Here is a 24745-nt window from a genome sequence, read left to right as displayed (position 1 = left end):
TTTTGTGGCCACTGGGAATGCAGCGAATGAGACAGTCCCTTCCCTTATAGGACTGTCATTCTAGCCAGGGAAACAGACAATAAACAAACAAGTGTTAAGACAAAGTTACGAGCTCTCCTTGAGATGCCATAGACATTCACCCTAAACCAAACCTAGATGTTGGTTAACTTCCAGGTCAACTAACTCTGGTCCTTATTTGAACACCCTCCACCTCCCAACACACGCACAAATTTTAATCTTTCATAGTGCAATGTATTTGAAGTTGAAGAAACATATCTGTAATTGAGCTGCTATTTTCTTAAGGCCTTTTCCAACTCTTTCTCATAGTTCAGAAGCAGACACCAGGAAATTCCTGGTGGCCTAGCGGGTTAAGGATCCAGCATTGTCACTGCTTGTGGCTTGAGTTCAGTCCCTGGCCTGGGAATTTGTGCAGGCTGCAGGTGCAGCCAAAGAAAAGAAGAAGCAGGTGTCAAAAGTCTAAACCAGTTTCCAAGAGTGTGTCCTGCAGATCTAAGAATGGGAGTTATTCATTTGTTCATTGCTTCAACAAAACTTTATTGCATGGGATAGACTCTCCTAAATAGTAACACTGGGGGTGGAGGGCAGCAGTAAGTCAAAATCCCTCTCTTCTCATGAAAGCTTATGGTCCCAGGGGGGCGGGGGCGGATAGTAAAGAAATACTTATACAAACACACACACACATTGACACATTTTAAGTAAGATGACCATGAAATGCCTCTAGTGAGTGGTCCTCCAAGGAGGTGAGGGAGCGAGGCATGCTGATATCTGAGGAAGAGCATTTCGGGCAGAGGCAAGTACAAAGGTCCTGAGTCAGGAGGTCCGTTGGACTGAAACACAGTGACAGAAGGGGTTAGTGGTCAGAGATAAGGTCAGAGATGTCATGGAGGTCTGGTCAGGTAGCATCTCATAGGCCACTGTGAGGACTTCAGCTTTTTACTATGACTGAGACAGGAAGACCTTGGAAGATTTTGAGCAGAGGAATGGCATGACTTGACTTGAGTTTTGAAAAGCTGTGTGTGGAGGGTTGGCTTTGGGGAGCAAAGGTGGGAACAAGTTAAGATGAGCTAAGTGGCTAATGCAGCAATCCAGAAAGAAGACGGTGGTGGTTTGGACTAGGATGGTTGACGTGGAACTGGTGTTAAGTGGTCCGATTTGGGACATGTCTTCATGGAGCTCATCGGGCTTGCTGATTTGTGTCTGTCAAGTATTAGAAAAAGAGAGGTGCTTCCAAGATTTGGGGACCAAGAAACTGGAAAGGGACGTTGCCATTTGCTAAGGTGGGGAAGACGTAAAATAGCTTGGAGAGGAAGGTGTCAAGAGTCTGTTTGACGTGTCTGTTACATAGTCAAGAGGAGTGTGGATTACACAGGCTATGCCAGGCCAGAACGAGGCTGGGACCACAGGTGAGAAAGCTCCACAGACAGAGGACTTAGGAATGCTGGGCTACTGATAACAGGTTGCTTTACTCCAGGACCCCTTAATGTTTTTAACCCAAATATACTTTGCAGACATCCAAGAGAAGGATTTAAGGTTTACTAAACTTATTTTTTAAGTTTTACCACATTCATTTTAGGGAGCTTCCAGTCACACTATTATTTTATACAATGTCCTTTGGAGAACTCTGTTGAAGACAGCACATAATAGTTTTTATAACAGAACTAGCTCCACCTTGAAGCAAGATAGCACACAAAGCAATAAGAAGTTAAAATATATATCCTTTGGTCCATACCCGATAACTTTTGTGCTTCTTTGCATTTTCCCTTGTGAATTGACAGAACTCCATTCTATCTTGGGATGCAGATCCTTCTGAGTTTGGTTGTATGAATTAAAGCCTGAGATCTTGATCAGCTCACTCCTTGGGTGAACTAACAAAGTCGAATTTCTAAACCTGAAGGGCAAAGAGCTCAGCCTCACGAAGTCCAGGCTGAAATAGTTAACTTACCTTTGTCCTTTACTTTTCTTTGACTCAGTGGGTGGTACAAATTCAGGCCACCACCTTTTATGTTCATCTTGATCAATTTTAGCCTAGAACCTCTTGTCCAGTTACCGTCACTGTCCTGCTCCCTGATGATCTCGTTTTCCTAGAGCTTAAACCACATACAGACCAACGACTCCCAAATCCACATCTCCTGCTGCCGGCTTTCTCCTGAATTCTAAGATGGGATTTCCGCCTGCTGTCAGCATCTGTACTGTCGTATCCTAGATGCATCTCCACCTCACTGTTTCCCAGACTGAGGTCAACTTTTCCCTCAAAACGTGTTCTTGTTCCTGCAGTGTTTATTTCCATCTGATAGGGATGGAGTACAAGTCCCAGTAAAGGACCATAGATAAAGAGGGAAACTTAGGGGACCTTGGGAGATCACTGTTAATAAATTGCTCAAAAAATTCTTTAGAACAAGGCAGGCTTGCTTGACTAGTGGAGGTGCAAGGATTGCCTTAGGTCATTGGGTGCAGGATGGGATGAGGCCTGCATTCAGATTCAGACCAAGGGTGGGAGTCCGAGGCTCACCCTTCTGCTGATTTGAATACGCAACTTACCAGATACCTAGGAGGAGCTACTACTTCCAGAAAGGAAGAGGTGGTCTTTCCTGGCCTCCACTCCCCTTGGATGATAAAACTGTAGCCCACCGATCCTCAGGGCAGAGCTTCCCTGCCTGCCCGCTTGCACCTCTCACAAATGTCCTATCTTAATAAATCTATTTCTTGCCTATTACTTTGTCCCTCACTGAATTCCTTCTGCACAGAGACATGAAGAACTGACCCTCAGTGAGTCCAGACACAGGGTGAGTGATTCTCATTTAAAACTGTGGGTTTAAGTCCCAAGCTGGGTTTAGGTTGGGTTCGAGTCGCAGCACGTGGGTTCAAGTCCCAATCTGTGTTCTGGCTGGGTTCAGGCTGGTTAGTGCTTGTTAGCGCTGTCGCATCTGTAGCACCACCATGCTCCTGCCACTCTACAGAGTAACCTGTAGTCATCTTCCCTTTGATGCCTCCATCTGCCCCCTGCCACCCCACCCAAGCCCCCAACATGCAGTCATTTGCCAGGTCAGGTCATCACTACTGTCTAAACCTCTCTCCTCCTCTGAGTGAAGCTTCCTCTCTTCCCTCCACTGACACCACTCAGTTTCAAGTCTTCATCCTGTTGTAATTGTTTCATAAGCTTCCAAGTGACTTCTGACCGTCTGCATGGGGCCACCACCCACAACTGGTCCTCTTTGCCCCTGTCAGAGTTACCTTGTCAAATGGAAAACTAGCCATGTAACTTCTCTGATTGAAAGCCACCAGTGGTGTCTCATGACCTTTAGAATGAAGCCTGTGTGTTCACGGCTTTCACAGTCTAGCCCAACCCACCTTCCCTGCCTCACCTCCCACCTCATGCCCAAGACACCCAGAACAACCCTTTCTCTCCAGGACATGACCTTACCTACCTACCTCCATGCCTTTGCCGGGAACATGTCTCTTCACTCCAACCCAAACAGCATCCCTTTTCAGCCTTATAGAAAATGAAGCCTCCTTTGAGAGCCTTCCTTCTGGACCCTTCCAGCAGTCCGAGCTCTCTGGTACCTAAAACATTTTTTATATGTAACTCAGACTTCCCTGAGCCTTGGTAGCCTGGAGATACAGGGAAGAATGTGGGTGGTCTGAGTGAGTACCTCCTACCAACCACAGCAAGGCCTTTAGACTTGAGTGGGTTTTTTTAAGTTTTATTGAAATATAATTAATTGACAAGGCTGTGATGATTTCTGCTATATAACAAAGTGACCCAGTCATACATACAAACATACCCATTCTCTCTCGGATTCTTCCCACATAGGTTATCACAGAATACTGGGCAGAGTTTGTGCTATACAGCAGTCCCTGTTGGCCAATCATTCTGTATACCTCAGTGTGCAAATTTCATTCTTAAACCCCAGTCCACCCCTCCCTCCACTGTCCCCTTTGGTAACTAAGTTTTTCAAAGTCTGTGAGCCTATTTTTGTTCTGCAAGTAAGTTAAAGTTAATTTTATCCTTTTTTTTTTTTTAGATTCCACATATAGGTGATTTCATATGTTTATCTTTCACTGTCTGACTTATTCACTTAGTATGATAGTTTCTAGATCCATCCATGTTGCTGCAAATGGCATTATTTCATTCTTTCTTATGGCTGAGTAATATTCCATTGTATGTATGTACCACATCTTCTTTATCCATTCCTCTATTGGTGGACATTTAGGTTGCTTCCATGTCTTGACTGTTGTAAATAGTGCTGCTGTGAACATTGGGGTGCATGTATCTTTTTGAATTATGGTTTTCTCTGGATGGATGTCCAGGAGTGGGATTGCTGGATCTTGAGTTTTTTAAAGTGAATGATGTTGTTGACAATGCTTCTTAAGAGCTTTCCAGGCCAAAGACAAACCCATGGAGGTCAGAAGGGGGCACAGTGAGGTTGTAGGGTGACTGGAGCTGAGAACTTGTCAGGAACCGAAGGGAGCTCTCAGGGGCTGAGTTGCCTTTTTGTCCCACAGCAGCAGCTAGAGTTCATGAAGCATGTTCTACTTTTTCTATGTCTGCCTCTCTCTGGATCCATCTGTATCTCCCAACCTCTCTACCAACTGCCAGATATCCTTCTATCTCCTATTCATACCCAACAACTGAGATTCTGCCTGTCGGCCACCTTGGAGCCACCTGGAAAGTCTTTAAAATGCTTCCCTCAGGTCAGTTGCCCTCACCTTGGCCACACCGTTATGGTCATTGGGGTTGCAAGAGCAGGGCCCTCAGTAGTGACCGGAGCCATGACACTATTACAGTGGCTTGTCAAATTTAAGTATCTTCCTTGTGATTCAGAAAGGTTACAATGTGTCCACAATATAACCGTGCACAGCCAGTATGGTCTTCTGCTTCCACACTTCTCTTTCCTTGTTACCGGGAGGCTCAACCTCAGGATCCCTGGTCACTGCACACAGGCATCGCTTCCCTTGCATTGATGGCATTCCTGTGACCCCTGCCTTCTGCATCCAGAAGGTGGCTCGTGACCTCACTGGTGTTAGGTTGCTCTGCAACCATGTTTGTGTCAGAGCACAACTGTCCTCACCCAACTTACGCTAAACCCTGTTAGACCACAAAAGTGACCTTCTTTTTTTTTTTAATGATTTTTATTTTTTCCATCATAGCTGGTTTACAGTGTTCTGTCAATTTTCTACTGTACTGTAAGGTGACCCACATACATATATACATACTTTTTCTCCCGTTATCATGCTCCATCACAAGTGACTAGATATAGTTCCCAGTGCTGTACAGCAGGATCTCATTGCTTATCGATTCCAAAGGCAATAGTTTGCATTTATTAACCCCAAATTCTCAGTCCATCCCACTCCCTCCCCCTCCCACTTGGCAACCCAAAGCTAGTTTCTAATAGCACCTTTATGATGCAAGTCTTTTCTCTTAATCTGCTTATTTGCTTCCTTGCAGCTCCCCCACTCCCAAGGAACCTGACAGATTTAGGAGGTGATACTAGAAGGTGGTTTGACCACCACCCTCAAAAGCATTCTTCCTTGTCAGTCCCTAGCCGGTGTCCAAATCCAGACTGTGCACTTCGACTCTCTCTCCTAGGGTGAGTTCCTTCTCCTTCAAGGGCACCACCCATCGAGTGACTTGATTATAAATCTTAGCATGAGCCTGAAGCATCAGCCAACTTCTCCATGGACTCATTGTCCCAGGAGGCTCATCAAACACCCATAACCTGTGGCATTAGCACCCTGTGGTCCCAGGAAGCTTATCAAACCCCTGTAACCCATGGCATCGTCACTCTTTCTCCCCTACCCCCCGCCACCCTCACTGCCCTGTATAGGTGGAGGCTCAGAGCCTAAGTCCTCTCTCTTTTCCAGGGCTATACACACAATTCTAATTATCCTAACACTTGCCATGTTATGCTGTATTTGTCTGAGACAGGAGGAAACAAGTATTTACTAATAACTAGTATGACCCAGCTTTTGTGTTAGATGCTTTTCATGTGTGGCATTGTTTAATCTTCATGCCCCACCCTTTGAGAAGGGAATAATTATCTCCACCTTACACATAAGGAAATAACTTAGAGAAGTGACATGTCCTATCACAAGACCTCACGGCTAATGAGAGCCTCCCCCTCTCCTGCCCCCTCTGCTGTGAGCTCCTCTTTGGCAGTGACTGTCTGCAGTTGTCACTGCATCTCCCTGGCATCTGTCACACTCTTAAGTGGGGGCTCAAGCAATATTTTTCCAAGGAAATAGGAAGGGAAGGAGGGAGGAAAAGTAAAGGCCCTGGATTTCGCCTTGCTCTTAGCGAGCACTTAATAGATGTTTATGAATGAATACCAAGGTTTGAGAGAAGCCCTGGAAGCTTTCCCATGAGGCAGTCGAGTGATCTGATTGGCAGGACTCAATTTATCAGCCTCCTCCAGGCAAGCTTGTGAAACAGAGCAAGAATGATGGGGCTGGAGCTAATGTAATTTCAGATGAATCCATTAGAGTCCTTGTACTGCTGGAAACTGGGACGCAGAATTAAAGTGCCCTTTATAATTTATACTCAAACACAAATGGACTGTGGAAAGTGGAACCTTTTGCTTTATATTCTGATGCCTTTTGCTCTGGCTCGGGAATTGGTTATCAAATGAAGAGAGCTTCAATAAGGGCAGAAAGCTGAGGTGATTTAGGAGTAATCCTTACCCCAGCCTGAGAGTTAGACGCGCTGACTTATCGAGCTGGCCTCCAGTCTTTCAATTTTATGATTATATTATTTGGGTAACAAAAGGCAGGAGAGAGGAGACAGCCAGACTGGAGGAGCCCCTGTCTGATGAGAAGCTGTCAGGTCTGAGGGAGTGTGGAGAGAGGCTGGGAGTCTATTTCTCCTCAGCCCTGCACCTTGTCACTGAGACTCGTTAATAAACAAACCACTGGCTATGAATATGTCTGTGTTTCCATGGCCTCTGTGCTTAAGTGGGGTTGGCTGGAAAAATATGAAGTCCATGCCCATGGAGCTCTGCTTATTTATCATTCACAAGGAGATAAAGAGGACAGTCCAGGGATTTCTGCCTGGAGCAGAAATGGAGAGAGCGTTGACAGAGGGCATATTTTAAATGTATGCCATTGTCTCATCTTTAGGAAGAAATCAAGGAGATCAGAAACTTAAAGGCTGCAAAGCAGTTCTCTGTCTCTCCACACCTCCAGGGTTTTAGGATCATAGGATTTTAGAGCCAGAAGAGATTTTCTGTGCATCTTCGTTATTTCATAGTGGAAGGAGTGGGGGCCTATGGCTGGAAGCCTGCATCCGTGAGAGGCAGAGCCCCAGTCACATTCAGGCCACCTGAGGCCTTCTGGTGCAGGAGAGCCTGCATGGTCCATAGTTCTCAGTTCCACCCTGTTTTGTCTTGGTTCTGCCAGCGTCTCACGATCTAGCATCCTCCGAAAGTAAGTGTAATGGTGCCTACTCTTTACAGACTTGCTTTAACTTATCAAGTGAGATAATACCCATGGCATGAAAATGCCTTACAAACTTTAAGAATCAAATGAGGTAACAGCAGTAGGATGAGAATGTTTTTGCAAACTGTAAGCCCTGTTATCAACCTCTGTGCAAATATAAGCATTGTTAATGTTGTTGGCATTAAATAGTATCAACTCCATTATATATCATCAGTGTAAATAATAATAACAGATTTCCAGTCTTTGTCCATGATTTTTCAGTTGACATCTTCTGTTAACCTTCTAATAACAATTCCTCTTTTTTGGTAAGCTCTTTATTTTCTTATTAGACAAACTAATATGAGCTCATTATAGATCATTTTAAAATACCAAGTTACATAAATAAAAAATGTCCCCCAGGAGCTCTCACCATGGTGCAGTGGATTAAGAATCCAGCTGCAGCGGTTCAGGTCGTTGCAGATGCATGGGTTTGATCCTCAGCCTGGCTCAGTGGGTTAAAGCATCTGGTGTTGCCTCAGCTGCAGCAGCGTAGGTCACAGCTGTGGCCTAAATTCAGTCCCTGGCCCAGGAACTTCCATAAGCTGTGTGTGCAGCCATTTAAAAAAAAAAAAAAAAAGTCACTTATAGTCCCCAAATCCAAAGATAATCCCCATTAATCTTGTGCTCTATTTCCTTCTATTTTTATCCCGTGCATATCTCAGTGAGTCACGATCATGTAGAATTGAATATTCTCTTCCCCGTTTTTTTCATTTAACATTGTGACTTAGATATTTTTCCATGTTACTAAAATTCATTCAAATGTGTTAATGGTTATCGTCTGGATGTACCATAGTCTACTCAGCTCTACTTATGAGCTATTAGGTTGTTTCCTTTGGAAAAATATACATAATGTAACAATTGTGAATAAATCTTTTATGTATCACCATCTATAAATAATATCAAGGATCCTTGACAGAAATAGGAATCTTGAGAAGAGGGAATTTTTAAGGTTTGGATACATTTATTGACTTGCTCTCAAGATTTTATCAATTCACCGCTGCCCCAGGGATGCAGCAACAAATTACCACAAATTGGGTGGCTTAAGACAACAGAAGTTTCTTCGCCCACAGTTCTGGAAGCAGAGGTGGAGATCGAGGTTTTGGCAGCGCCATCCTCCTCCGAAGGCTCTGGGGAAGAATACTGTCTTGCGTCTTCTAAGTTCTAGTGGTTGCCAGCAGTTCTGCTTTATGGCAGCGTAATTCCAGGCTCAGCCTCCATCTACATGGCCTTCTTCCCTATATATGTCAGTGTCTCCAAATTGCTCTTTTCTGGTGAGGACACTAGTCTTTGGACATAGGGCCCACCCTAATTTAATATAACCTCATCTTAACTTGGTTGCATCTGCAAAAACTCTACTTCCAAGTCTGATCACATTCATAGCCACTGGATATTAGGGCCTCAACATGCCTTTTGAGAGGATACAGTTCAACCCACAATAAGTGGTACATGAGAGTTCCCAGCCCCAGGAATATCACTTCACATTTTAATTATATTATGTATAACCTCAAAACAGAAACAGATTCCATAAAGATTGTCACCAATATTGAGCATAGTGCAGTATAACTTTTCTGTTTTTTTTTTAACTTTTCTGGGTTAGTCTCTTTACATAACCAAGGCTGCTATTTATTTATGTTAATTTTGGGAGCAGCCTTGATCTGCTTTTGACGTGGAGCTGTAAGCCATCTCTGCTCTGGATCCAGGCCTCCCCTCTTATCTCAGGGAGGGAGCTTTTATCAGGAGCCATCCTGAAGGGGAAGCCTGTGAGCTTGGGAGTAAGACAAACCTGTGTTCAGATCTCAGTTCTGACACTTGGCGCTGGGTCACCGTGAACATGTTCTTTGTCTGTTTTCTCCTCTGTTAAGTGAGGGTAGAAAACGTGGAAGGGTCCCTCTGCCCAGTACATGGTCAAGACTCAGTACTCGTTAGCTAGGTTATTCATGTCGATTAGTATTGGTGGTGATGGTGGTAGTATCATCTTGCTGCTGGTCCCTCTTCGTTTTTATGTAATAGGGTTCTGTCCACTGCCTGGGTATCCATGTCTGGGCACTCTTCCTGGAGCTCAAGCATTTTCGCTCTGACTCTGACTCTCTGCTACCCAATCCTTTATTGTCTGTGTTCCTAATTCTACCTAGATGTCTTGAGGCCCCTTGCAGATCCTTGCTTTCTGCCACCAGCTCGTCCTCTCATGTCAGGGGGTGTCCTCTGCTGCAGAACCAAGTGCAGGCAGTTTGGTTTCCCCCTTGTGCCCAATCTTATTTCAGTACTTCAGCCTCACCTGCACATCCAGAACTTGCTTTGCATATGAGCCCTCCTGCCCTCTTTGACATCAGATACTGCATAGCGTATCCTTTTCGCCAGCTTTCACTTCAATCACTATGGTATACTGTGATTTTCCAATACTTAATAACTTTTTCTGGACCCTTCTAGGTCCAGTTCATTGTCTTAGCCTGTCCAGTCCCTTCTGTGTTCAAAGTCTTGGTTTTAAGAATTAACTTTACTAGAATCATCCACATTCCCAGCTTTGAAAGAGGATTCTTCGGTCTCATATATAATGCTTCATAGAATAAAAAGCCATATGACGTTTCCCTCAAATTCATTAGTTTTCTGTTCCTTGAGTGTTTTATACTCCACAGGATCACTTATGGAGAATAGAATGGGAAGAATGGGAACAGTCAGTCCTAAAGTGGTCCTGGGCCATATGATATTCCATATGCTCGCTCCCACTTTTAAAGTGTTGGCAGTTACTTATTCTACTGAATAAGATAAAGGAATTATAAAATTCTTCTCCATATATTTTATCCTGTGTATTTATGTTACTTTGGGGTGCCTGCTTACAGTAACTACAGTCAAATCCATTAAAATGACTTTTATCTCTTCTTAATGCCAGAACCATCTGCATGACCTCCCTTGATGCGTATTCTTGGTGTCATTAACAGCTAGGCCATGCCCCTCACGATTTCAGGCACAGAACAATGGGTCCTCCATGACCTGGAACTGCACGGTAAAATATCACACTTTAAATGATGTTCTGCGCAAGTAAGACTTAGTCCTATGAGTCAGAAATAGCCTCTTTGCCCTCTATGGCACTGTTAAATAAGTTCTCCTACATATTGTGGAATATCCTCAGGCTGGCAGACCTGAGCATTTGTGTTCTCTCCAGTGTCTTATAGGAATCAAATCTCTTAATTCAAGAAAACAGCCGGAGTGTAAAGAAATGGTTAAAAATACCAAGACTTTGGTTCTGATTAAGGCACATCTCCAGAGGCGAGAGAAAAGATGCCATGCTGGGTCTGACCCAGTTACTCCAGTTGTAAAGCTCATTTCCAAGATTTGTAACTCATAACTATCGGTGTTACGTTACATGCCTATATATTGGCCTACACACATGTGTATGCCTATTGAAAAACCACGGCTGTGACATTCCCATCCTCAAATTCACTAACCAGCAATGGTGTGCTCTTCAAGCACTTGACCTTGTCATACTTCACCAGGCAGAGTGGTGATACAGTTCTAGGAGCGGGAGCTTTCCCTCTGGGCTCTTGAAGTCCCTCAGGCTTTTTAATTAGGAGAGAGACTTGGGACCTTCTTGGGGTAGCAGTCACTGTCTCAGTTTGCATCCAAGATGCTGAGCTCAAGTTCAGATCGAGAAAATGACTCCAGGGTGGACTCTCAAAAACAGGGAGCTTGACTCTTGTTGTTGTGGTTGCTTGATTTTTAAAGAATAGCATCTCACGGAGACTCAGATGCTGTAGGAGATTCACATGACTGAAAAAAAATGATAAGCAGATGAAGGAACGGAAAGCAGTTGGGAATGAAATTAGAACTGCCTTAAATCTGACAGAGGTTAACAGCTAAGGATTTGGTAATTTAAAGAATACTGACTTTCATCGCCCTAAAGAAAATGGGTTTGTGCTGAACTACCAGCAGTCAAGAAAAATCTTATCACAGCACCGATAGCGCTGCTTGACCTCTGTGAATTATTTCCTCCAATCAAGGATGAAGAGCAGGGAGAGCCTGGCAACAGTGTGGAGGATGCTGAGCTCTTCACTCTTCAGAGGATGAAGTCCTCAGAGCTGAGCTCCACTGAGGGTACAGCTATGATGTGGTTTTAGAGAAGGTTCGAGACTAGGAATTAGGTCTCTGACTCAGGTTGCAGCCCTTACATCAAAGGGCATTTCATTCCCTCCCCAGTGTGCTGATGGCCTCCTAAGTCAGCTGCCCTTCACACCCCTCTCTTGGGGCAGTCTGTCTGGACTGAATCCCTGGGCTCTGCCCTCTTGGCTTTGTCAGATACTGGAATGCTGCTCTTCTCAACAGCAAGGGGCAACTTACTGGCATCCAATGAAAAGTGGGAGAAATTATTTTATCGTGCTCCTTGGCCTCTCAGCAAGGGTGACAAAGTGAAACATGAGTTTCTTTCTGCTTCTGAATAAATAAAAGTGTATTAGCCTGCAATATTTAATTAAATTTTTTCTGCATCGTATTTTCCCTACGAGGAATCAAAACCTATTTTGATCTACCCTTTCCTTGAACCCAGTGTCCACTCCTTCACCCTCAGAGGTGTTCCTTATGTTCCTGTCATCAGGGTTTATCTTTATCTTCATATTGTTCAACAACTGCTGTGCACTGAGTTAGCTACACTGTGAGTAAGACTTTGAAAAATGTGTGGCTGGTCCCAACATTCAGCTCCTATTCATTCATTTGATCTTTTAGTCAATATTTCTTTAATTCCCTGTCACTGTTCTGTGGATTACAAATTCTTGCTATAAACAACAACTGATACCCTCAAAAAGTTCAGCATACAGAGAGGGCTGGGATAAGAAAGTTTAAGATAAATCAAAAGATTAGCTGCTAGACATGCAGTATCATTTCAGGAGTCTCAGCAAACATATGAGAGCCTTAATTAAAGGCCCCAGATTCCTATATATTCTCAAAAAGACTTTAAATTATGAAAATAAAATTCCCTATGGGCATTCAGAAGAAAAAAGAGGGGGGGGAAAATGTTGCCCAAAGAGGAACAAAAATCAGACTCCAAGTAACAGAAGATAATAGTGCATCATTCTCAGAGTTTTGACAAGAAAAGCCTATAACCCAAGAATTCTGTACTCAATCAAAAAAAAAAAAAAAAAGCATTGTCATATCTAACAAATAAAAGCATGGACACTCAAATCTGAATTTCATATAAACAATATGTTTTTAGGATGAGTATGTTCTGTGCAATATTTAGGACACACTAAAAGCATTTATTGTTTATTGAAATTAAAATTTAACTGGGTGTCTATGTTTTATCCGTCAACCCCAATATAAAAAATATTCATAATTCAGACATTTCAGACATTAACAAGCTAGAATACTTAGTCCAGCCCATATTTTCTAAAACAATTACTTGAGATATTCACAAAGTAAAGAATTTTAAAATTTGTGTAAGAAAGTCATGATTTATATACCAATTACTAAAAATTTAAAAATTAGTATAAATATGGTTAAAATCTAGGAGAGCTACATGTTATTAAAAAGTAATGCTTTAAAACCAATACAGGGGTTCCCGTCATGGCTCAGCCAAAACGAATCTGACTAGTATCCATGGGGACTCAGGTTCAATTTCTGGCCTCGCTTGGAGGGTTAAGGATCCAGTGCTGCCGTGAGCTGTGGTAGGTCACAGGTGCAGCTTGGATCTCGTGTTGCTATGGCTGTGGTGTAGGCCAGCAGCTACAGCTCTGATTTGACCCCTAGCCTGGGATCCTCCATATGCCACAGGTGCAGCCCTAAAAAGACCAAAAAAAAAAAAATACAAATCCTGGTCATTTGAGGTCTATAATGTTAGCAGTAAGTGGATGCAGTCAATGGCTGGGGACAAATTTTAAGCATATTCAGAGCACAGTTCACACAGTGTAGCAAGGTTAGAAAGAGGCATAACAATACACTTGCTTATTTTGTCGAGGCTATTGTATGTGTTATAGCATTAGAACATGATGTCATTTGTTTCTCCCATGACCCCGGGAGAATTGAGAGAATTAAAAAGATAAGCAAGCACGTGTTTGCCATCTATACCATTGGAAAATCAGAGCTGAGGGAGCTTTAATGGATCACCCCCTATGTAGCCACTAGCAAGTCCCAAGACCTTGTCTCCAAGTGCAGAGGGTGACATCAGATGCAAGTGAGGTGTTCTCTTGGGTTTGTCCAGTTCTCAAATCCAGTTTATTGTTCACTCAAGGTCAGAGAAACCACTCTCAATAGATACTTGGTGATTAGTTAACATTGTTTCAGTCAGTTCAGCTGTTTACTGAGTTTGATGTGTTCAGTCGTATTCGCTGAGACATGTAGAAATGGTATGAAACATGGCCTTTGTCATCTAGATTTAAAATCTACTTCGAGAGGAAACCAATATACATGGGGACAACCTGAAAACTTCAGTGACGGTGCTAGGTTTCTGAGCCAGAAATTACAAAATAGTTGTGACAGAATGTTTCAAATGTTTAAAATCTATATATTTTTAGTTATGCTTAGGGAAAAAACCTGGAATGTTGGAATACTGGGAGGGTTTATTTTTTTTCTATAATTTTCTGTATTTTCCAAGTTTTCTATAGGGAATAGAAAATACTGTAGCCATCAAGAAAAGACATTTTGCTTTGTTGTCTTTAGACATTTTACAGAAGAACAGAACTTGGAAAGGTGGCCTTCTTAAAAACTTGTAATTCTACACCTGCGTTATCTGTTATGTGACTGTTGAATACTTGAAATTCAGCTAGTCCAAATTTCCATGTGGTGTGAGTGTAAATTATACTCCTTATTTTGAAGACAATACCAAAAAAAGAGTCTCAAAATTTTTATATTGATCACATGATGATAATATTTTGGATCTATTGAGTTAAGCAAAGTGTATTATTGGGTTAAATGAAATCACTTCTACTTTTAAATATGGTCACTTTAGAAAATTTTTAAATGACATAAATGGCTTGCATTTGTTGTTTGGAGTATGTATGACAGACAGCGCTGCTCTACACGATGGAACATCTACATAGAGCCTACATGGGAATCAGATTTTCTAGATAATGCCACAGATATGCCATCAGGCTACCTATATATCCCAGGGAATTTCTAACTGGACATGTTGCCCCCCAAAAAGTGAGTTAATTCTATTTAAAATGAGGGGATAATCTCAGTAACAAGAATCAGTGCCTCCTCCAAATCAGGAATCACTGAGTAAGGTGCTTTGGGTTTTTTTTTTTTTTTTTAATCTCCCTCTACATGGTATATTCTTTTCCAATAATGTTTTGAATTTTTAAAAATACAAAGCAGACGTTAACTTCTACAGTTCATGAAACAGATTCTACCCACAATTTACAGGGAGTTCTGAGGCAGGTGACAGATGGGGATTCATGAGGTTCGTGGAGAGGGTGGCACTCACGCAGAGTCTGGAAGGCTGCTGAGTTTTAGACAAGCAGATGAGAGAGCAAGTCTCTCAGGCAGCCTGCTAGTGTCCTAGCAGGGGACACATACGAGCACTAGAGCAGGGGGCAGAGAGTATGAACATGCTGCCCACTGGCAGCTGTTGAACTTCTTTGGGGCTCGGTTTCCTCATCTGAAAAGTGAGGATAATAATGCCCACCCAGCGTGGTTGTTGCAAGGATGAAATGTCACGCTTGCTAGAAAGTGCACTCAGTAGAACAAAGCACTCAATCAAGTGATTATTATTACTATTATTGTATTTTTTAGTTTATTTTTAAAGTATAGTTGATTTATAGTGTTGTGCCAATTTCTGCTGTACAGCAGCGTGACTCAGTCATTCATATATATACATTCTTTTAATATTATTTTCCCTCATGGTCTATCCCAGGAGACTGGATGTAGTTCCCTGTGCTATACAGTAGGACCTTGTTGTCTATCCATTCTAAATGTAATAGTTTATATCTATTAAGCCCAGACTCCCAATCCACCCCACTCCCCCCCCCCATTACTATTATTATTATTATTACTGTGGAAACTAAAGGTGTGCTGGTTGGAGAGAAGACCAGATGATAGAAAGTTTTAAAACCATGCAGAGGAGTTAAGGAAGATTAAGTGTGCGGTTAGACTACAGGGGCCAGAACTAGACTCCAGGAAGTCCGTTGTAAGGCTGATGTGATGCCAGTAAAAAGTGGTGTGATTCACTTCCTGGAGCTGCTGAAACCGGGTACCACAAACTGGGTGGCCTAAAAGAGCAGCGATGTATTGTCTTAAACGCTGGAGATGAGACGTCTGAAATCAAGGTATCAGCAGGCCACACTCCTTCCAGAGGCTTTAGGGGAGGGATGTTCCTTGCCTTTTCAGCTACTGGTGGCGCATCATTCCAAATGTCAAGGCCAGCATCTTCGAATCTCCCTCCCTTTGTTCACATCACCCCCGCCTCTCTGTATCATCTGTCAAACCTCCCTCTGCCTCCCTTGCATAGGGACGCAGGTGATGGCATGGAGTGCCCACCCAGACCATTCCACACAACCTCCCCCTCTCAAGAGCCTAACCTTCATCACATCCTTTGCCAGTTAAGGTAATGTTTACAGGTCTGCCTTCTAAAGTAAGCTACCTGTCACAGGCCTGAGCACTTTGGGGGCCATTTCTCAGGCCACCAGAGGTGGTAAGGACCTAGGCAGAGCCGATTATCATACAATCCCGACAGCCAGGATATTCATCCCTGCAGGAGAATGGCATGGCCTGGGCATGGGGTGGGGAATATCACTGTAGCTATTTGCCAGTGAGATGGCTTTTCTGGTACAACCCAGCAGACTGAAATCCCTGAGTGTGGGATAGAAACAGAGAGCAAGAGAGTACGAGAGACTTTTAACGGGCAGAATCGATGGGCCTGGCTATGAAAGATGAAGTTCAGCAGACACTGTGAAAAGAGAGAGCTCACCATCAGCTGGAAAGGCGTGAGGGCTTGTTTTTCCAAGTACCCCAAGATGGAGGCTCCCGGGATGTTTTCTGGTGTGTTTCGTGTCCCAGGCCCTGATATGGCTGGACCAGCACAGGTCCCCACCTGGGAGACATTAATGAATTCACCTCTCAGTCCTCAGACCTGGTGAGGATCCTGGCACAAGGCTGCCAGCAACTGCAATGTGTCAGAACAGACTGTTTACCAAACTCCTGCTGAGCCCAGGGGATGTCTCTAAATTAGGAGAAAGCAGGCTCTTTCAAGACAGTTAATGCCCTCACCAGAAACTACTAATACAGGGTTGCTTTTCAGTACCTCGTGAACTGATTAGGAGGTCCATAGGTCCTAATTAGCATGTGAAGTTTATTCATCTGTAAACCTGTAAAGGGAATGCTCTCCAGGGAATTGGAATCAGCAAGAACTGTTGTGCCGGTTGCCCTGGTTAAACAAGAAATGAAACAGTTTGCCTCTCTGTGTCTCCTGTTAGGCAGGTAGCCTGGAAAGGAGAATGATTTCTTGATGATCTTTTCCCAATATTTATTAAACATCGGTACAGGCTTCCGTGATCTAGCAAATCAGCTTCTAGTATTTGCAATGAGAAAATGATGTGAGTGCTCATTAATGTGCATAATTAGACCCAAAGGCCAGGAAATTGAGAACTAAGGTCAACGGAGCAACTTAGGCTCCATTCTTTGCATAGATGAATAATCAGGATGGGGATTCTGTTGTTGATCAGAAACTTCTCTGGTGAGCGTCACAGAAAGACTAACACAATTGCAATTTAAGCTAATTGCAAAAGTGGGATTTGTTTGCTATAAGCATGAGAGAGTAATAAGCATGAGAGAGTAAGACTGTGCCTCATTCCACCCACTTCTGCCCCCACATGATCAGTGTGAATTTATTTATTTTTGCTGTAATGCAACAATGGAAAGAAAGCTCCAAATGCAGTAGACTCACCACCAAAGAGCCACCAAGTCCCACTCTGTGTGACACCCACTAAATGTCACAGAGCTTCAGAAGAACAACCCTTGCCTTCCAGGAGTGAACAATTTAGCAGTCCTCAATTTTTCATTGCCTAGGCAAAAATTATTTCCATTTCATTACATTCATTTGTTACAGATGCTTACATTTGATTTCTCAAGACAATAGGAATAAAAGACTGCAGAAAATGCTTCGACCTATATTTTCCAAATCACTGTCTCTAGCAAATCCCAGATTTCCACCTTCACAACCAAGTACTTCATTAGTGTTTTTTGGTTTTTTTGTTTGTTTTTTCTTAAGAAATGTGTAATAAAAGGACCTACTTTGTAGCACAGGGAAATTTACTCAATTCTGTGTAATAACCTATATGGGAGAATAAAAAGGAATGGATATACATACATGTATAGCCGATTTACTTTGCTATATGCCTGAAATTAACACAACTTTGTAAGTCAATTATATTCCAGTAAATTTTAAAAAGAAAAAGAAACGTGTAATAAATTCCGGGAACCAGGACTTTTCCATACTTTACCAAACACTTTTATGAAATGCCCTGTGGGTAGACCAGTTGCCTGGGCAAACAGCAACTTCATCTGCTTTGCCTTTAGACTCCTGGCAGCTGCCTTCACCTCCAAGTATCCTCACCATCTACTCCTGATAAAGCTTGTTCTGACTGAACAGAAATCCGTCATTGGACAGGAGAGGTACCAGCAAGCTCCTGGCCTTAGGTGCTTTTCACACTCCAAAAGAGGAAGGCGGCCGATGCTGAGTCCTCCCCAGAGTAAGAAATGAGAATGAGGCAGCAGTGTGGTCACCAGGAGAGTGGGCCTTCAAATCTCCCACCGCCGGGGGTGCAGTTAACCGAGGGCCCGGGCTCTGCTCTGAATGCCACCTTCCCAGGGCTGCCTCTGGGGCCACTGGGCACTACAGAGTTAGGAAGGCTGGTCTGTCTGTGGGACACGCAGGGCTCTTCTGACAAGGTGCTTTGCTGAACTTTCCTGGAACTGCACTGCAGTCTCCGTCACCTCTATCCAGCCTTCGTTTCCTCCGTCTCTGGGGTCAGACGTGCATCACCGTCTTTCCAGGCCTCTATCGGTTTCCTCTCTGTTTTCTTTCATAGGCATTTCACCTAATAAATTTCTTGCACTTTTAACTGATCTTGATGCCTGCTTCTCAGGGGGCCTGGACTCCCCAAGGTGGGGATCTGCCAGGAGAAACAGAAACAGCCGAGGAGAGGACAGGAGGAGAACCTGGCATTGGTTTAAAGGCCAGACTCATTTCCTGAAACGTGGGCCACCGCCTGAGGCCTTCGTGAGGCGTCTCTCAACAAGTCTCGTGATGGTTTTGTAATGCGTGGACTTGGCCAGGCTGGTCCATGTTTGTCAGAATTCTTTTCTCCGGTGTTTCAGGTCAGGACGGACTGGGGGGATGTGCTCTTGGGAGCATTGGAAGGAGGCACCCTGGCGGCCACGATTTTGTGGCCTGATAAACATTTGGTGCTAATCTGCCGACTCGCTCAGTTGCAGTGAAACAGCGCTGGGCCTGCCGTTGCCTTTCCTTTCCCCAATCTTCCTCCAGGTTCCCTGCCCCCTGCGCCAGGTGTATATTTGTTCAGCGACATGACACAAGCCCTCAGCTTCTGCAGGCCACCCTCATCAGCAGAGTCAGAGGGAACAGAAAAGGACGTGGGTTTCCATCTTCCCACGTGGAGTTCTTGCTCCTGCTCACAAGAGCCTCCTCTCCTGTGTGTTTCAGGAACATCAGGCTCCAGCATCTGTTAAGAAGACAGCCTCGTGGAGACCCCTTAGCCAGCTCCCGTAATTATGTAAGCCAATGCCTAGTCATTCCTGTATTTTTTTTTTTTTTTGTCAAACATGTATGTAACAATTCTTCATAGTTAAACCCTGAGTGATACACTCATTATGTGCCCACTCCAGGTTTACTTCAAGACGTGGTACAGAGTAGGAACTAGAATAGGCACCAGGTCTCCGAAAATATATAGTACCAAGAGCAGAGCTGGACGTCTCCACAGTAGGGGTGAAACTGGGTAGTGAGGAAGGTGTGCATTCACAGCCCACCTGGCAGAGGGAGAAATGGATGGTTTGGTTTGGTTTCTTTTGCTCTTTATTTATTTGTTTATTTTGCTTTTTATGGCTGCACCTGCAGCATATGGAAGCTCCCAGGTGAGGGGTTGAATGGGAGCTGCAGCTGCAGGCCTACACCATAGCCATGGCAACACAGAATCCAAGCCACATCTGCAACCTACAGTACAGCTTGAGGCAACACCAGATCCTTAACCCACTGAGTGAGGCCAGGGATTGAACCTGTATCCTCATGGACACTGTGTCAGGTTCTTAACCTGATGAGCCACAAGAGGAACTCCTTGTATTGTTTCTAAAGCTGAATTATATTCAGATTTGTGCCCCCACCTCCCTGCCTGGGAAACCATCCTAAGGCAGTTATTATCAGGACACCTACTACCAACACCAGTATCTCCTGACTGTGTAGAACAGGAAGCCTGAGGGCTCACAGAAATGGGGTAGCGGGGTGGTGGGGGGGGGGGGGCTCGGCCTTTACTCCAAGGTCAGTGCTATTGCTTCTCTTCCTATGATTTCCCAGTGCCAAGGTTGAGCCTGCTACTCTGTCGTCTGTGGAGCACAGATGCCACAGAGAAGCCTGTTGACATTCCAGTCTGCCTCAGCCCAGGTGACAAGGCGCCAAGGTCAAGGATGAGCCAGTGGTGAGCTCTAAGGAGCCATGAGCTATGTCATCAGAGGTCCTGACACCTTGAGGGAGGCTGGGGGGCAGGTACCATCTCCTCTACTCACAGAACCTTCCATCCTCTGAGTCTCAGAGAACCCAGTTCTCCCTGGGCCCAGCTACCTCTCTGCCCACTCTTTACCTCCTGGGAGTTTCAGTCATTCAAAATAACAGCCTGTTTATTCTCCCCTGGGTTTAGAGAAACCCCAAAGGGATGTTTTCATCTACTTCCCTCAGGATAAGTTTTATAAATATTCATTTCTTTTTAATTTTTAATCCATGGGGTTAGGAGTTCCTGTTGTGGTTCAGCAGGTTAAGAATCCAACATAGTGTCTGTGAACATTTGAGTTCCATCCCTGGCCTTGCTCAGTGGGTTAAGGATCTGCTGTCGCTGTAAGCTGCAGCATAGGTTGGAGACACGGCTTGGATCTGCTGTTGCCGTGGCTGTGGCAGCTGCAGCTCTCCTTAGACTCCTAGCCTGGGGATGTTCATGTGCCACAGGTGCAGCTGTAAAAAGAAAAAAAAAGTTTTGAGTCCATGGGATCAGGAATCAGCATAACTTTGGGAGGAAGGATGGAGGCAGAGATTGAAAGGGTCACAAAGGTGCAGACAATGTTATTTTTTGATGCAGGTGGTAATTGTACACATGAGTTCACCTAATGATAGTTCATTGAGCCGAACTTTTATGATCTGTGAGCTTATCTCTGTGTCTTCTATTTCAGTTTTAAAAGTTTAAGACAATCCAAATGCTATCAAAATGGTATAAAATTAAAAAAAAAAAAGCGCAAAATCCCTTTCCCACCCTTGTCTCCTGCCACTCTTCCCGCCTCAGGTGAAGTGCCATATTTAGGAGCTCCAGCGCTGTGTAGGCTTTGGTAGTCGTTCGTGCCATTCCCTCCTTCCGGGCACATGGGCCCATTGCCCGCCTGGCATTTCCTGTGCCCCCTGTAGTTACACAGGGGTGTGTACTAGTTCTGGCTAGTGAATTGTAAGCGGAAGTGAGGTGTGTCACTGCATTCAGTCACCAGGGTGAGATCCTCAGGACTTCTCTTTTCCTCCTGTTGAAGTGACATGCGTTTTTTATTTTTGCTTAGGCTTCTCCTTCAGTCTTGGTCTCAGAGGAATTATGACAAAGAGCCAATTTACAGTGGATTCAGGCAAGAAATAAATGTGTGCTGATTTAAGCCCTATTGGGGGATTGTTTGGTATTGCACTGATTCATAGAGAGACGTGTGTGTGTGTGTGTGTGTGTGTATCTCTGAAGAGTACACCAAGACAAGAAAGTTGAAATAGAAATACGTGAGGAAGTGTGAGTAGTTAATGTATCTGTTAAGGTATTTTCATTCCAGGAGCTCCCGTCATGGCACAGTGGTTAACGAATCCGACTAGGAACCATGAGGTTGCGGGTTTGATCCCTGGCCTTGCTCAGTGGGTTAAGGATCCGGCATTGCCGTGAGCTGTGGTGTAGTTTGCAGACGCGGCTCGGATCCCGCATTGCTGTGGCTGTGGTATAGGCGGGTGGCTACAGCTCCGATTAGATCCCTAGCCTGGGAACCTCCATATGCCACAGGAGCAGCCCAAGAAATGGCAAAAAGACAAAAATAAAAAGATATTTTCATTCCAAGTATAGAAACCCAAAGCGGAAGTTGCTTATACAATAAAACTATTGCTTATGTAAGAGAGGTATGGTGATTCCAGGCTTGGATAGCTCAGCTGCTCAACTGTGTCATCAAAAAACCAGATTCTTCCTCCTTTGCCCTTCTCAGTGTTTTGGCTACCTCCCCTCTTGGTGCAAGATAGATGGCTACAGCAGATTCAGTTCTCTCTCTCAATATCTCACAATCTCTCTGCTGCACAAACACAAATCCACACATATATCCAGACACAAATGAGAAGCTACTCAACAAAATGTTCAGATTGAAAAAGAAAACAGATCAAGCCTTTTCAGGATATTGTGATCATTTTAGCAATTCTGCGATGGTGATTTCAAGGCTCTTTTGACAGTTTGGTATATTTATTATTAGAGCTTTTAATGCAATGCAAAATCACGCAGAATCTGTGACGCCAAGAATAAAAAAAAGAGGCAGTAGAATGACATTTGCTACTCCCTGGTACCTTGATTTTGCCTGATGCTGAGCTTTGTAGTCTTGAGTAAGTTTAACATCTTTCAAGCTCACTCTTCCCCTCCCTATGAAGGGGTTAACAATTATACCTTCATCACTGATCTCCTGTGAGACTTAATGGAATTAATATACGTAAAGTGCTTAAACAACTGCTGGCACATAGTTAATGCTATGGAGCCAGTAGCTATTGTTAGAATAGGGTTTGGAAAAGAAAAAAAAAAAAGGAGTTCCTGCAATGGAGCAGCAGAAACAAATCTGAATAGGAACTATGAGGTTGTGGGTTCAACCCTTGGCCTCACTCAGTGGGTTAAGGATCTGGCATTGCCGTGAGCTGTGGCGTAGGTCGCAGACGTGGCTCGGATCCCCTGTTGCTGTAGCCATGGTATAGGCTGGCAGCTGTAGCTCCGATTGGACCCATGATCTGGGAACCTCCATACATGGCAGGTGCAGCCCTAAAAAGCAAAAAAAAAAAAGGGGGGGTTGGGGGGAATTGAATGAGTTAATGCATATGAAGGACTTAGAATAATGCCTAACATGTAGTAAGCACTCACTATATCTTTGCTGCTGCTGCTACTATTATTACTACAGCTGTAAGTAAGAAGATTCAGGAAGGTAAGGAGAGTAAAACATAGAGTTAATCTTTTAGAATGAATTTGTCAGTATGAAATACCATTGTCATCTTTTTAATTGTCACAGTCAGTAGTAAATTTTCACCGACCACCTCTCTGTTTGATAGAGTAGCTGATGAATAAGAAGTCATCATCCCAAACCTGCTCTGACAGTTCCCTCAGAGACCTGAACTGTGCATACCGTCTCTTTCAAAACTTCTTGTAGAAGACTGATGAAAGTGTCCAGGATATATTTTAATTGATGCTTATTGCCATCAGCATATTTACTATTGATTAGATTTATAATACTGGAGTTTTTAAAATGTGTTTACAAAGTTTATAATTCACTTGGGAACTTTATATAATCTTACTTGAAAAAAAAAAAAAAAAAAGGAGTTCTTGTCATGGCGCAGTGGTTAACGAATCCAACTAGGAACCATGAGGTTGTGGGTTCAGTCCCTGGCCTCACTCTGAGGGTTGAGGATCCAGCTTTTCTGTGAGCTGTGGTGTAGGTGGCAGACGCGGCTCGGATCTGGCATTGCTGTGGCTGTGGCGTAGGGTGGCGGCCACAGGTTACAGCTCCAATTAGACCCCTAGCCTGGGAACCTCCATATGCCTTGGGTGCGGCCCTAAAAAGACAAAAGACAAAAAAAAAAAAAAAAAAAAAGATCTTGGAATAGTCCCATTTGGGTTGAACATGGAGGTTTTAGCCTTGGGGTTGTCCCAAGCATTGTTTAGTGTCAAGTCCCAGTCTAATGAATTAAGAAGGCGCTGCGGCCCAGAAGAAATTGAAGGAGACAAAGGAAATGAGCATTTATGAAACACTTCTGTGTGTTTTTGTGACATGGTTATTTATACATTATCCTAGCTAATCCACACCACAATCCTGCTCTGTGGTGTTATCATTTCCATCTTTCTAGGTGAGGGAACTGAGACGTAGAGGTTTTGTGACTTAAAAGAGTAAAATAGACTTGTGGTTGCCAAGGGGGAGGGGGAGGGAGTGGGATGGGTTGGGAGCTTGGGATTAATAGATGCAGACTATTGCCTTTGGAATGGATAAGCAATGAGATCCTGCTGTGCAGCACTAGTCATTTATGATGGAGCATGATAATGGGAGAAAAAAGAATGGATACATGTATGTGTAACTGGGTCAGCATGCTGTATAGCAGAAAATCGACAGAACACTGTAAACCAGCTATAATGGAAAAAAATAAAACTCCCTATATTAGCTACAAAATAAAGTGGTAACTGGGAACTAGACAATAGAAGACTAGAGATGGGAGAACAAATGGGGTGTAGTACAGGTAACTAAGGGAGGGGTCTTGTACCCAGCTGTCTTTTACGTGATTACAACTCCCTGCTGTGCTTGAAAGGCTTGACATTTAGAAATAGGTTTTCTATAAATCCACACTCTATAGGGCAGGGTCTAAAAATACACCTATACGAACAATTGTGCGTTTCCTGGTTTTGAATGTGATTCTGCATGAGTATATGATAAATGCTAACTGGCACTGCTTACAGATGTAAAATTAACAATGGAGTTGGATCTTATTAGGAAAATAAAATCAGAGCTGTCAGTGTTCTGTGGCTACAACCGAAGCAGCCCAGCCTCGGAGTCCCACCCTGACCTAAGCCAGCTTGAAAAAGAGGGTCTGCCATCTCGACACCAAAAAAGCATTCATTAACCAAGTAAAGCAACTTAACACAGAACAGCCAGTGAATAAATGAGTTCAAGGAACAAACGAAAACGTCTCCTGAGTGTGTGAGCTCTTGTGCTCCACACCCAGACTACTAAGACTAGACTCACTGTCTCAGGGAGCAGCAGTGAGCAGGTGACAACCATGAAATGGTCTCTTACAGTGGGGAAGGCTGTG

The 24745-nt window shown here is 43.8% G+C and overlaps 1 long non-coding RNA gene across 3 annotated transcripts in view; it reads left to right on the top strand.

The window, feature by feature from the left end:
• Nucleotides 1-21540, top strand: part of LOC110261786 — a 134034-nt gene extending 112494 nt beyond the window's left edge. For 2 of the 3 annotated variants that reach the window (XR_002346326.1, XR_002346325.1), the window contains one exon: nt 19136-19206. This is a non-coding gene — a long non-coding RNA (uncharacterized LOC110261786). Of the gene's footprint in view, nt 1-19135; nt 19207-21234 lie in introns of those variants that run through there. The other variant, XR_002346324.1, reaches the window with a different exon arrangement.

This window comes from Sus scrofa, chromosome 7 (assembly GCF_000003025.6).
Source record: "Sus scrofa isolate TJ Tabasco breed Duroc chromosome 7, Sscrofa11.1, whole genome shotgun sequence".
Lineage (NCBI taxonomy): Eukaryota > Metazoa > Chordata > Mammalia > Artiodactyla > Suidae > Sus > Sus scrofa.
The sequence above is the reverse complement of the archived record's forward strand: the minus strand, read 5'-3'. Positions and strand labels throughout refer to the sequence as shown.